The 15,256-nt window shown below is 47.6% G+C and overlaps 1 protein-coding gene across 2 annotated transcripts in view; it reads left to right on the forward strand.

Annotated features, from left to right (window-relative positions):
* Positions 1-15,256, forward strand: part of DNMT3B (DNA methyltransferase 3 beta) — a 60,158-nt gene that overhangs the window by 933 nt on the left and 43,969 nt on the right. The window lies entirely within an intron of this gene.

Below are 15,256 nucleotides of genomic sequence, written 5' to 3' on the forward strand. Positions count from 1 at the left end.
TTCTCCTTTTGCTGAAGGGGGACGGAGGTTTGAGTAGCCCAAAGCCCGGCCGTGACGTCGAGGCTGCGCCCCTTTCCAACTTAGTCCCATGGAACTTGTGCGTTTTTTGTAGGATCGCACTGCAGGACCCTCTTTCTGTCCTTTTGGGGTGGGCCACGCGTTGCCTGCACTGACCCCCTTCTCCACTCAATGGGGGAACCGTGGGACCCCCCCCCCGGCCTGGCGTTTTTGCCCTCTGGGCTGGGCTGCTCAGCCTCCCGCCCCTTTCCTTTGTCCCCCGAAGCGGATTCCCCTGCGGGGCTTCCAGGTGGGAAGTGGCTGGTTCAAAACAACATCAAAGAGCTTTGCAAAAAGCAGCCCCCCCCCGCCCCATATTTTTTCTTCTCCTCTCCATTGAGAAGCACCCCAAACCCAAGTAGGGCTGGGTTGGTGTTCTGCCCCAGTTGAGGACCAAGTGAGCTCTCCAGAAACCATTTATCTGACTTTTTACCCTTTCCAGAAGTTAAACATGTTTGATACCCAGTGGAAGTTTGATGAGGAACTGACTCATTGTGGCAGAAGCCGATAAAAGGGCCCTTCTGTCACATGCAACAAATCAGTACATCAGCCTTCCCCAACCTGGTGCCCTCCAGATGTTTGTAGTCCATAACATCTGGTAGCACCAGGTTGGCAAAGGCGGATGCACATCTTTAAGGAGACATAATAAGCCTCTTTGTTCTAGGTAAAAGGGTTTTTGTGTATGTTCATGTAACATGTGAAATGATGGGCTCGCACATTTTAGAGGGCCCAGCTTTTACATTTTATGCCAGCCTCCCCCAACTTGGCACCCTCCAGATGTTGTTTATCTATTTATGTACATTTTATATTTATTTATATTTGTCAGGTTCCATCACGCAGAAAAAATGGGTCTCAAAATGAGTTAGCAAGATATAACCCTATGAAGTGACCATGTTGTCTATGGGGCCGATGGGATTTGTGGTTCAGCTGGAGGGCGCTAGCTTGGCGAAGGCGGCTTTTAAGCCATGCCACTGGCAATCCTCTGCAAGGGGAAAGTTCACAGAACAGTTAGAAGCCCACGGTTAGAAGCCCACTAACCCACGTGCACAACCCATGTTTGCAATCTGAGATGGCTGCGATGTGGCCCATCTCCCCTTGAAGACACCTAGGTGGAATGCACATGCCTTTGAGAATGGCTGATTCATTGAGAGTTCTTTAAATCATCCATTTACTGATGAATCTTACTATGGAAATTTTCTGTGCAGAAAGTGTCTGAAGATTTCAGAATGAAGGTGTGTGTGTGTGTGTGTGTGTGTGTGTGTGTGCGCGCGCGCAAAACTCAGAAGATCATACTTGCATTGGTTGTTTACTAACTTTACTGCAATGGACACATTGATGAGAGTTAGAATAATCACTCTTTGGCTGATATTCTCAACAATACCGAAATGTGGATTTGTTAACGCTTGAAACCTTTAACCTCATTTTTATTCACAGAAGTGGGGTGGCTATGTCCTACACCCACATATTGGTAAAACTGCTGTACAATGCTAGTCTTACTCAGAGTAGACCTATTGACGTTAATGGTTGTGAGCGACTCAAGCCCATTGATTTCAATGGATGGCATCCAGCTAAACAATTCCACTAGGGAACCTTTTAGTCATCTTCTTTAGCCCCATGACCCTAAATATGGGTTTCCCTGCAACTCTTTGGAGAAATTTTTAAGATGGTTTGTTTGTGCTAGTGGAACTATTTGACTAGATGCCACCCGCTGGGTCTACTCTTAATCTAGCTAAGTGGCTCCCAAGTTTTCTCACGCCACCTCCCCCTTGGTTGCAGAAGCTTATTCTCTGGGACCTCTGCCCCCCAAAAGCATTATTCAAAATAGTGATTTGCACCACCCTCTAAGAAATATAGCAACCCCATAAAATTCAAAACCGTTAATTGCACATTTATTCCAACTCCAATTAGAACTAGACAGTTTAATTTAATTCAACAAAACTGATCACCTTGATCCAGAGATACCAGCTTTTAAAAATCTGATAGTGATTGACACCTCCAGCGCTTACCCCCCCTTCAGTGCCCGCCTCTTGCCTTTTAGCACCCCCCCCAGATAATCCCACAGCCCCCATTTTACGACTGCCTGCCTTGGGAACCACTGACTTAGCTGGATATTCCAACCCACATATTTTGCCTATCTTTTGGGCATTATTTACACAACTCTCCATCCATCTGAGACTTTTCCGTTGCTGCTGTTCTCTGAACAGAGGACAATTGGTTGTGGAATAACGGGGGGGGGGGGGGGGCGGGGAGCCTGACTCAAACATGGCAAGGCTGCAGCGGCTGGTCCAAGCGGCTACCATCTTGCTTAAGAGAGCTTGCCACTTACGTTTGCAGGCCAGGTTCTTAAGGCTGCCGCGAATGCCCCTGGGTGTTTCTCTTCTCTATGCTGGGGGGTTGACAGCCGCGTCTGGGAAATGGTGGCGCCTGACGTGATGTGAGAACGCGTGAAAGCCTTGCCCGCCAGCGGTGCATTCACACATGCCGCTTTCGGTGTTGTGAAGCAGCCTGCTTGTGCCGCAGCGATTCCTCGCTGGGTTGTGGTGTTTTAAACTCCACAACTGCAAAATATGGAAAAGGAGTGTGTTGGCGCTGGGGGTGTCGCTTTGGACAAAGAGATGTGCAATGTATGCACCATGTTGTGACTCCAGGGTTGCAACCCCCCCTGGAAATGTATGTCTGAATTGGGTTTTAAGCCCACCAGGACCTTTCTAACACTCAGAGAAGTCTGGGTGCCATGTGTGCATTTGAGACCTCCCCCTTCCTTATCTTCTCAGCCAGGTTGCACTGTTTGTCCAGGCCGATGTGGCCTTGTCCATGCGGGAGGCCCAAGACAATTGCCCTCTCCTTACAAAGGTCCTGAGGGATTGGTCTTGAGCCTAGATAGCCCTTCAAATGGGCCTGCAAGCTTTCAACACTCATTTTACCTGAAAAGCTGGCTCTGGGTGGTTGTTCTGTGTATGTTTTCTGTGCATCAACAGCCAGAAGTAGCAATGTTTCTGAATACCAGTTGCTGGAAGCCACTGCAGGGGAGAGGGCCGCTCCTGGGTTCGAATCCTGCCTGTGGGCTCCCCCAGGCATGGTTAGCCACTGTGAGAAAAGGTTGCTGGACTGGATGGGCCATTGGCCTGATCCAGCAGGCTGCTCTTAAAGATAAAGGGACCCCTGACCATTAGGTTCAGTCGCGGACAACTGGGGTTGCGACGCTCATCTCGCTTTACTGGCTGAGGGAGCCAGCGTACAGTTTCCGGGTCATGTGGCCAGCATGACTAAGTCACTTCTGGCAAACCAGAGCAGCACACGGAAACGCCATTTACCTTCCCGCCGGAGTGGTACCTATTTATCTACAGTGGTACCTCAGGTTACAGATGCTTCGGGTTATAGACTCCTTGCGGGTGGCGCTGTGGGTTAAACCACAGAGCCTAGGACTTTCCAATCAGAAGGTCGGCGGTTCAAATCCCCATGACGGGGTGAGCTCCCGTTGCTCAGTCCCTGCTCCTGCCCACCTAGCAGTTCGAAAGCACGTTAAAGTGCAAGTAGATAAATAGGTACCGCTCCGGCGGGAAGGTAAACGGCGTTTCCATGCACTGCTCTGGTTCGCCAGAAGCAGCTTAGTCATGCTGGCCACATGACCCAGAAGCTGTACGCCGGCTCCCTTGGCCAATAAAGCAAGATGAGCGCCGCAACCCCAGAGCCGGCCACAACTGGACCTAAAGGTCAGGGGTCCCTTTACGTTTACTTTAACCCAGAAATAGTACCTCTGGTCAAGAACTTTGCTTCAGGATGGGAACAGAAATTGTGCTCCGGCGGCGTGGCGGCGGTGGGAGGCCCCATTAGCTAAAGTGGTACCTCAGGTTAAGAACAGTTTCAGGTTAAGAATGGATCTCCAGAACGAATTAAGTTCTTAACCCGAGGTTCCACTGTACTTACACTTTGAGGTGCTTTCGAACTGCTAGGTTGGCAGGAGCAGGGACCGAGCAACGGGAGCTCACCCCATGGCAGGGATTCGAACTGCCAACCTTCTGATTGTCAAGCCCTAGGCTCTGTGGTTTAGACCACAGCGCCACGCGTGCCTTTGATAAAAGGACTGGTTATGCCAACCTGAGTCTAAGCTGCTTGACTTAGATAGCATCTCCCATTCTTTGGGAGCAGAATGTGTGTCTTGAGCAGATATTAGCTGGTGGTTAGAGGCAGTGAGCCATTCCTGAGTCAGGGGAAGGAAGAGGAGACGATGGGAGTTCTCTAAACGCTCAGTTATAAAACAGAAGTTTCCTGGCGCTCGAGGCCTTCCGGTAATGATGTAATTAAAGAAAGAGGGTGAAGGAGGGAAGGTGGATAGGAATGGAGCCACATCCTCTGTTAGAATGGCGAGAGGTGATGCTCTGGGAAGTTGCGTGTCAGAAAAAGAGAGCGACAGAGATAGGGGGAGAGGTCTAGGAGAGGCAACATTGCTTAGTCTTGGGGGCTAGAGGGCTAGGCAACATTGAAGCAGGGAGTTTAGACGCAAGGGGTAATTTTCACTTTGCATTTGTGCACTGTGGGAATGGTCACGTAATGTAGAGCTTGGGCCCAGACCCTGGTTCAAGCTCCAAGTCTCTGGTGGTGATTCAAACAGCAGTGCTTCTGAGCATGTGGGGAGTTCTTTCATCACTATGGTGGGAGTCTCAGCCAAGCTGGGTGTCAGTGCTGCCAAATTATCATGGCTAAGGGTCTCCGCTTGGATTAGGATGGGTTGTGCATTATATCATGTCCCAGCCACTCCCACTGCAATCTGAAGATGCAAAAAATACTGCAGGGCTGTTGTGAAGATAATTGATTACGGATAATGCATGTGCTACGCTTTGAACACTCCTGATAGCACACATTGTTTGACATTTGAATGCTGTCCCCACAAATCCTGAAGGGAGCCAAGAACCACAGCAATAAAACAAATTAGACAAAATTATACAGTGAAACAAACAAACCTGGAATGCAATTAAAAGTGGCCAACCGCAGGAGAGCTCACATCCAAATTATTTTTGTAATGGTTAAGGATCTGCAACAAGAACGCTTGTTGTCCACCATTTCCTTGTAAAAACAAATTAACACTGCTCCTAAGTTTATTTCCCACCACCATCAAATGCATCTTGCAGGAAAGCACATTGTAATATATGCTCATCCTTTGCTGTTGACTGGGGACCTGAATAATCTATATATAAAAAAGATCGACATGTGAATTAAATGCATAAGAAGAATCAGGTTTCTGGATCTAGTAGAATCCCAAGATCTGTCACCCAGAGACTGATGCAAAAGATCCTAAGCTCAGGAATTTTTGTTTCAGGAATTTTGTAATAGCGCTCAATTTCCTTCCATACATAATTCCACCCCTAGTTATCCCCAGGTCACTTAATATGAACAGTATAACTCTTTCCACTGATGGGGGGAGAAGCCTGGCTTCTCTGGGGGCTGCACCAAGGTGGACACAAATAGGTAGCTGATATCCACCGAATTCACCCAAGATCTTTTATGAATTATTCCAAACCTTTTGCAAAGATATTTTGAGGATGCTGATATTGGAGTTTGACACCATTGCTGCTTCTTCCAGCAGTGAGTTCCACAGGTTGTTTGGCCACTGCGATGACCCAAAATCTTGAATGAACTGTCCTGCATTGCCACAGTTGGAATGTTCCACGTCCCCGGAAGACACCTCAAAGCACAATGCTTTTCAATGGAGATGGCTAAGTTTCAAGCCATCGTTTGATCTAAGAGTGGGATACAATTCTTCTTCTTCTTCTTCACCCTTCATCATACGATCTCTTTTTTAATAGTCATCTGTCATTTTCATTTTACAATAAGGACAATGAATAATGATCCAAATACACATTTATTTTCAACTTTCCCCTGCCCTTTCCATGGTTCACTCCATTTTTTTCTTTTCTACTACATATTCTAATTAATCCCTATCTTTTCATTGTCTCGTTTTCTATATCTCCCTAGTTATTACTGCTGCATTTACTCTCTCACGGTTAACTTTTTAATATGCTTACAGTAATTTTCCAAAAGGGACGCAGGTGGCACTGTGGTCTAAACCACAGAGCCTGGGCTTGCTGATCAGAAGGTCAGTGGTTCAAATCCCCGCGACGGGGTGAGCTCCCGTTGCTCAGTTCCAGCTCCTGCCAACCTAGCAGTTTGAAAGCGCGTCAAAGTGCAAGTAGATAAATAGGTACCGCTCCGGTGGGAAGGTTAATGGCATTTCCGTGCGCTGCTCTGGTTCGCCAGAAGCGGCTTAGTCATGCTGGCCACATGACCCGGAAGCTGTACGCCGGCTCCCTCGGCCAGTAAAGCGAGATGAGTGCCACAACCCCAGAGTCGTCTGTGACTGGACCTAACGGTCAGGGGTCCATTTACCTTTAATTTTCCAAATAATCTACAAAACATTTTCAATCTTCTTTAAATAGCTTCCCATCTTGATTTCTTATTCTAGTTGTCAATCTTGCCATTTCTACATATTCTATCAGTTTCAACTGCCATTCTTCTTTTGTTGATATTATACCCTCTTTCCACCTCTGGGCATATGCCATCCGAGCTGCTGTAGTTGCATACATAAAGAGGGATTTCTGATCTTTCAATACACTTTCATCTGTTATACCTAGAAGAAAGGATTCTGGGCATTTAACAAATGATTTTTAAAACATTTTTTTTCCAGTTCATTATATATCATCTCCCAGTAAGTCTTAACCTTTTTGCATGTCCACCACATATGATGAAATGTACCTTCTTTTTATTTACATTTCCGACAGATATCCGCTTCAGATTTGTACATCTTTGCTAATTTACTTATACCACCTATAAATCATTTCCATGTAATTCTTACCTTAGTGTGTAACATGCTGTAAATTTCAAATTCCTTCCCCATAATTTCTCCCATGCAGACAACTCTTATATTATGACCTATATCTATTGCCCAGTGAATCATCGCTGATTTTACCAGTTCATCTTTCCTTTCCCATTTAGATAATAAGTTGTACATTTTGGACCTTCATCATAAGATCTCAGGGCGATTCATAGAATAAAATACAAGATAAAAACACGAGGAAATAACTAAAACAAAACTGGCAAAACAATAATACCCCCCTTCCCACAGGCACATATTAGAAGGCTGTTGAATATTAATCAGCCAAAGGCCTGGCTAAAGAGGAACATTTTTGCCTGGCACCTAAAAATATATAAGGAATGGTGCCAGGCAAACTTCCCTGGGGAGAGCCTTCCACAAATGAACTTCTGCTCCTCTGTTGCAATGAGCATCATTTCAGCATCTCATTGACCCCTGTGGAAACAGAATGATAACATAAGAACCGTGTGTGGATCAGGCCCAAGGCCCATCTGGTTGGCCACTGTGAGAACAAGATGATGGACAAGATGAGCCATTGCCTGATCTAGCAAGATCCTCTTATCTTCTTAAGGCACCTGTGTTAATCTACAAAGCCCCAACCAACTTGGGACCAGGATGCCTTAAAGATGCCCAGCTCTGAGATACCTGAGTCAGGTATTTCATGTCTGCATCCTCTTCTCACAGTGGCCCACCAGATGCAACCAGCGTCGCTCTCCTGGCAGAGATTCGGCAGAGTCCTCTTCACCTTTGCCTTCCAAAGGTTTCTTGAAAGATCTTTATATGCCACTGGGCTTATACAGCTGTTTAAACCAGTCGTTTTATGTTTTATGGCAGTAGCAATAAACGAGCTGGCTGTAGAGAAATGCTTTTATAAACAAATAAACAGACGTATTCTAGGAGGAGCAGAGTGGATATCCTCTGAAAGGAGGGCAAAGACTTGTGGCCTGCCTTCATAAATGCTCTCAGCATCAAGGACAGGGGTCAGCAATGTGCGGCCCATGGGCCGGATGCAGCCCACGAAGACTGTTATACTGGCCCACGAGCCGCCCCCAAACCAAGCCGCCTGCTCAGTGAGTCCCCCAGCGCAGCGTGGCACAGGGACTCTCCGAGCGGTGCAGGAAATTGTGTCTGCAACATGCACAGATACCGGAAATTGCGTCTGCTCATGTCCAGACGCTGAAAAATGCTTCTGTGTAGGCATGATTTTTGGCGTCTGGGCATGCGCAGAAGCAATTTCCGACACTGCGGACATGTGCAGGCACGATTTCTGGCATCACACTGCGACAGTCTGGCCTACGGACGGTCTCCGTGGGATTGATCCAGCCCATGGCCGGTAAACCTTGCTGACCCCTGACCAAGGAGGACCTCCTTTGCAGTCATGGCCAGCTGAGCAGGACTTGTGTTCCTGATTTTCTCTCCCCTTTTCCCTTCCACAACCTCCATTTCACTCCTTTGTGCACAGTCTCTGGCCTGACTGTTTTCCTCTACCGACTCCCGCTTGCCCTCCTCCCCACCTCCTTGTCAAAAGAGCCTAAATTCTGTTGCAAAGCCTAGTTAATTTGGTTCCAGAACAAAGCATGCAAATTAAGAGGTGCATAATTGTTGCTGATTTGCACAATTTAATGAGACTGTAGCTGCTGAGTTTTTTTTTTTTTTAAATTTAAAGTGCCTGGCCTTGTTTCCAGAGAAGGTCTCTGCCTATGATCCATGGCAAGGGAGGGGAAGTTGGCTTGGGTTCAACTGCTGATGGTGATGGATATTGTGTGTGTGATGTTTGGGGATGAAGTGAAACCCACCAAATTAATTCAGACATTAAGGCCAAAGGTGGGATTGTGCTGATTTCTGCCCCCTTGACAGATCGTTTTCTTCTGCTGGCTGCTTTCGTGGGTGGGTGGGGGGACATATTAGGAATATATTTTTGGGTGGGAGCACTGAACTCCATTCAGATCTGGTGCTCAAAGTAAATTCCTGGGCTCAGGATTCTTTAATTCTAAATGTGTGTCTTTTGCAACAGGCTCTGGTTGGTGGATCCTAGCAAAAATCAAAGTAGATCCCACAAGCCTGAAGTCTTGCCTGTTCCTGCGCAGATTAGCTGCACTTTAACCTGGGGGATCATATGGGAATCTCTCCTAGATCTACCTTGAGAAGCCAGGGATTCGACCTGGGATCTTGTTGCCTGCAAGGGAAGAGTTCTAACCACAGAGCCACATCCTTTGTCTTTCCCATAAGCACTGTTAGGATGCGTGAAACTGGCCACTTTTTACTTGGAATGCCAGTTTCTAATAAATCAAGTTACTTTCATTTTTTGAAAAAACAAACAAACATGTAGATGTATTATCGATTTTTCAAGCAACAGCTCAACCAGATTTTGTTTGTGCACCAAAAATCCCCACCATTTTAACATTTTCAATTATTCTGAAAGTGGCAGCAAACTGAGGGTTTGCAGAAAACGCCATTCAGTAGCAGAAAGTGGTTCATTTTAGGGAACCACTGACATGATTTTATAACCCACATGGAGAATGCTAGTGGATTTTCTAAATACCGTATTTTTCGCTCTGTAAGACGCACCAGACCACAAGACGCACTTAGTTTTTGGAGGAGGAAAACAAGAAAAAAAATATTCTGAATCTCAGAAGCCAGAACAGCAAGAGGCATCGCTACGCAGTGAAAGCAGCAATCCCTCTTGCTGTTCTGGCTTCAGGGATAGCTGCGCAGCCTGCATTCGCTCCCTAAGACGCACACACATTTCCCCTTACTTTTTAGGAGGGAAAAAGTGAGTCTTATAGAGCAAAAATACGGTACGTTACAGGCATTTAAAATACCGAACTAATTTTAGAAGTGATCCGTGCACCCATTTTCCTGCTGGACTGTGGTTCCAGCTGTCGGTACTGTTGAGCCCAACGCACCATGCGCCGCTACATCGCAGGAGCGGGCAGTGCTCTCCAGCTCTACCAAAAGGTAGATATTTGGAGAGGAATGTGAGGCGCTGGCCCCTTCCTTCGGTGAGGCCTTTCTTCCACAGACAGACCTTGAGCCTAGCCCCTGCAAGCTCCACAACCGAACAAATGCAGAATTGCTGCATGGGCAAAAAATGATCAGGGTGGGGTGGGGTGGGTGGGTTCCTCCCCAGCCTCTTGTCTTGAGTAATGGCTTTTTCTGCCCCCCCCCCCACTTTCAACTACTCTCTGAAGACTGGAGCCTCTTAAGAATTTTAGGGGGGTGGGCAGGGAAAGGACCAGACCATGTGAAAAAGGAACATAATATTTTAGCTGCAGTTCATTCATTTCCAGCTTTGTATTCTTGCTATAAAAAAAGTGCACCTAGACATTCCGTTGTTGTGCCTATAACCTCGGTTTAAGGTGCCCTTTGTTGTTGTTTAGTCGTTTAGTTGTGTTCGACACTTCGTCACCCCCTGGACCAGAGCACGCCAGGCACTCCTGTCTTCCACTGCTTCCCGCAGTTTGGTCAGATTCATCTTCGTAGCTTTGAGAACACTGTCCCACCATCTCGTCCTCTGTCGTCCCCTTCTCCTTGTGCCCTCCATCTTTCCCAACATCAGGGTCATTTCCAGGGAGTCTTCTCTTCTCAGGAGGTAGCCAAAGTCTTGGAGCCTCAGCTTCAGGATCTGTCCTTCCAGGGAGCACTCAGGGCTGATTTCCTTCAGAATGGAGAGGTTGGATCTTCTTGCATTCCATGGGACTCTCAAGAGTCTCCTCCAGCACCAGAATTCAAAAGCATCAATTCTAAAGGTGCCCTTTAGCTCCTGGTTTTCATATCTCAGTTTCTTAACACTGGTTGGAAGTTTTTGGGTGTCCCGGGCATTGTGGAAGCCCCCTCTTCCAGGAGCTGGTCCCCCGCACTTATGCCTGCCATGCAGAGAGGCGGGTGGGAGGTGGGTGGGCAAGGCTTGGGCAACCGTCTTCCTCCTCCAACACCTGCACCCTCTCCCTTCGACTTGCACACCTCCCTTGTTCCTCCGTTGGGGCCCCAATTAAACAAATTCAGCCAGAACTTGCTAAATGGCAACCAATTATTTCTGCATCCCTTTGAAAGGAGCGAGAGGGGGCAGCTCTGCCAGGACAAAAGCCTGGGATTAACTCTGGAGAAAGGAGGCAGGTTAAGAAAGAGGCAGCAGCCCCAGGTTTCTGGTGTGGGGCAGCTGCTCCCTCCCCCAAAACGTAAGACCATAAGACCAGACTGCTGAATCAGGCCAGTGGTCCATTTGGCCAGCATCCTGTTCTCACACTAGTTGACTAGATGCTCCCAATGGGAAGCTCACAAGCAAGCTTCGGCTGGGGAGGGCGGGATATAAATAAAATTTTATTATTATTATTATGAGCTCAGCAGAGACTTTCCGCCTCCTGTGGTTTCCAGCAACTGAGATTCACAAGCATTGCTGCCTCCCATTGTGGAACCAGAGCAGAGATATCCTGGCGAGGAGAAATCGATAAACCTCTCTGCCTCTCTTCTGTGAATTTGTCCAATGCTCTAAACCATAGTTTAGAGGTCCCGGGCCCTAAGGAAGTCAGATATCTTCCACCAGGGCCAGGGCCTTTTCAGTGATGGCTCCGACCTGGTGGAATGCTCTGTCTCATGAGACCAGGGCCCTTCAGGATTTAACCTCCTTCCGTTGGGCCTGTAAGACAGAGCTATTCCGCCTGGCCTTTAATTTGAATTCAGCCTGATCTTTTATTCCCCTTCCCTTCCCTCCCCCTCCCCTTTTATGAAGATTACCCGCTTTGGGACCCCACAGCTAATTCTCCCCTTGGCTCCTCACTGGCCCAAGTAGGAGCAATTCAGCCAGCTAGCCCTGGGGATTATCTAACGCTTATTAGATGGATTTCCCCTAAATTGATTTCTGAACTTTGAATTTTATTGTTATTCGTGTTTTTATACTGTATTTTATGCTGCTTTTACAATTAAGTGTTTTAAATTTGTTGTTAGCCGCCCTGAGCCCAGTTTTTGAACCGGGAAGAGCGGGGTATAAATAAAAGTGTATTATTATTTATTATTATTTTAAAGTTGGTGGCCCTCGCTGCCCCCTGTAGAAGCAAGCTCCATAACAGCCAGCTTTCAGGATCCGTCGCTTTTTGACCAAATCACTATCAAGCCAGAATCTCAGCTGTAGTCCTTCCTTGTGTGCCTCCCCACCCCACCCCCGGCCCCTGTCACTTAATTTTTTTAAAAAAAGATAGTTATAAGGGACATGGGTTAAACCACAGAGCCTAGGGCTTGCCGATTAGAAGGTTGGTGGTTCGAATCCCCGCGACGGGGTGAGCTCCTGTTGCTCAGTCCCTGTTCCTGCCGACCTAGCAGTTCAAAAGCACAAGTAGATAAATAGGTACCGCACCGGCGGGAAGGTAAATGGCGTTTCCGTGTGCTGCTCTGGTTCGCCAGAAGTGGCTTAGTCATGCTGGCCACATGACCTGGAAGCGGTACACTGGCTCCCTCGGCCAATAAAGTGAGATGAGCGCCACAACCCCAGAGTTGGCCACGACTGGACCTAATGGTCAGGGGTCCCTTTACCTTTACCTTTAAAGATAGATCCCATCTCGGGAGTTGGATGACCTGATCCCGAAGGCAGCTGGCTGTGTTCTTTGTCCCCAGAGTGCCCCACATCTGTTTGTTCCTCTTCCTCTGTGATTCATTGATGGAGCCAGCCAAGTTTCAGGACTGCTTTCTGAGCCTGCACCTGTTCCAGGGTTTGGGGATGGGGTGGGGTAGGATACAATAGATTTCCACGAAAAGATAAAATGAGGACAATGCTACACACCCCTTCCAGTCAAAAGGTTGGTGCACACAGGTGTTATCGCTCCCTTGAGGCTGCAGCGTCAGGTGGGTGCCTGCGCAAATGGAGTGTCCCAGGCACAGCCGTGTTTTCCAGGGGAGTCAGTCCCCATGTTCGCCTAGCAGCTGCTGAGCGAAGAACTTGAGGGATGTGTGTGCATGTGTGAATTGGGCAATTTGGGTGTTGGGCATGCCAGACCACCCCTCTACCTGCTGCCTTGTGCCTGTCATCTATACCTCAACTACTGGGCTAAGGCAGGGGTCAGCAAACTTTTTCAGCAGGGGGCCAGTCCTCTGTCCCTCAGACCTTGTGGGGGGCCGGACTATATTTTGAAAAAAATATATGAATGAATTCCTATACCCCACAAATACCCCAGAGATGCATTTTATATTCTACTCATGTAAAAACAAGCTGATTCCCGGACCATCCGCGGGCCAGATTTAGAAGGTGATTGGGCCGGATCCGGCCCCCGGGCCTTAGTTTGCCTACCCATGGGCTAAGGCAACTGTTTCATTTTGGAATTTTTTAAGATAATATTTCGGTTTCCTGTTAATTATGTTGCTTTGAACGTATGCTTTATCTTTGACTTCTTAAAAAGATAAAGTGGTATAGAAATGAAATTAATAATCATGGTCTGAACTGAACCACAAAGTCCCTGCCTGCAGCTGCCTCCTTAGGGTATTGATAAAGCGGGATATCAAATCCAAACTCCTCCTCCTCCTCCTCCTCCTCCTCCTCCTCCTCCTCCTCCTCCTCTTCTTCTTCTTCTTCTTCTTCTTCTTCTTCTTCTTCCTCCTCCTCTTCCTCCTCCTCCTCTGAAGCCATGTGCTTCAATGGCACTGCTTGCATCAGGAGCAAAAGGCAGAGATTGCAGCAGAATTATCTGCTCTGCAAGGGAGGCTGACGGGAGGAATAAAACCTGAGCAGCAAATCATGCAGAGATACAGAGGGCAGCTCCTTTTCTAAACATAGTAGCCTTTCTTTAATTCTTTACATTTTTCATGGGACACACAATCCAGGGCTTTGTGTTTTCTCCCTTGAAGAGGAAAAGCACTTTGCACATGGCCAGGGATAGCCTCTTCCTCAACCAGCACTTCACACATGATTTGGCTGAGCCCTGGAATAAACTGTTAAATGATTTGAAAACAGAGTTGGGTCCTGACCCTTGCATTCCACGCGAGGCATCTCTCTTTGGAGGAAAACCCCTTTGAGACGGTTTCTGGTTGCCTGCCTGATTTACAGGCGGGTCTGTGTGTAGCAGGGTGGGGTCCCACATGCCCAGGCAGCTTCCTCCCCCATTGTGTCCTGGGTCTGGGAGCAGATGTGCAGGATCAATGAGATTTCAGTAAGCAGCTGGCTGGCAGGTTTACTCTACCCAGGACACAACTGCCTGCTTTCTGCCATCCCTTTGTTGCAGAGAGTGCAGAGCTCCAGAGATGAAGGTCAGAGCCGAACAGGCATTTGTGGAGAAATTCTGGCATTTGCAAGGATGCACACAACACGCAGAAATGGGAGGCATCCAGTGTTCTTTAGTCGTTTAGTCGTGTCCGACTCTTCGTGACCCCATGGACCAGAGCACGCCAGGCCCTCCTGTCTTCCACTGCCTCTCTCATGCTGGTAGCTTCAAGAACACTATCCAACCATCTCGTCCTCTGTCGTCCCCTTCTCCTTGTGCCCTCCATCTTTCCCAACATCAGGGTCTTTCCCAGGGAGTCTTCTCTTCTCATGAGGGGGCCAAAGTCTTGGAGCCTCAGCTTCAGGATCTGTCCTTCCAGTGAGCACTCAGGGCTGATTTCCTTCAGAATGGAGAGGTTGGATCTTCTTGCAGTCCATGGGACTCTCAAGAGTCTCCTCCAGCACCAGAATTCAAAAGCATCAATTCTTTGGCGATCAGCCTTCTTTATGGTCCAGCTCTCACTTCCATACATCACTACTGGGAAAACCATGGCTTTAACTATACGGACCTTTGTTGGCAAGGTGATGTCTCTGCTTTTTAAGATGCTGTCTAGGTTTGCCATCACCTTTCTCCCAAGGAGCAGGCGTCTTTTAATTTCTTGACTGCTGTCACCATCTGCAGTGATCATGGAGCCCAAGAAAGTAAAATCTCTCACTGCCTCCATTTCTTCCCCTTCTATTTGCCAGGAGGTGATGGGACCAGTGGCCAGGATCTTAGCTTTTTTGATGTTGAGCTTCAGATCATATTTTGTGCTCTCCTCTTTCACCCTCATTAAAAGGTTCTTTAATTCTTCCTCACTTTCTGCCATCAAGGTTGTGTCATCTGCATATCTGAGGTTGTTGATATTTCTTCCGGCAATCTTAATTCCGCCTAGGGATTCATCCAGCCCAGCCTTTAGCACGATGAATTCTGCATATAAGTTAAATAAGCAGGGAGACAATATACGCATCCAATGAGGAAGACCAAAAAGGGGGAACCCGTATCAAGGCGCTGAATAAAGAGTATTGCACTGTTTATTAATTCCTACCACATTTCTGCCAAAAACAGGCTTTCTGCAGGGGCACTTATGTTTCCTTGTGGACAACTG

The sequence above is a fragment of the Podarcis filfolensis genome (assembly GCF_964270895.1).
Source record: "Podarcis filfolensis genome assembly, chromosome: 6".
NCBI lineage: Eukaryota > Metazoa > Chordata > Lepidosauria > Squamata > Lacertidae > Podarcis > Podarcis filfolensis.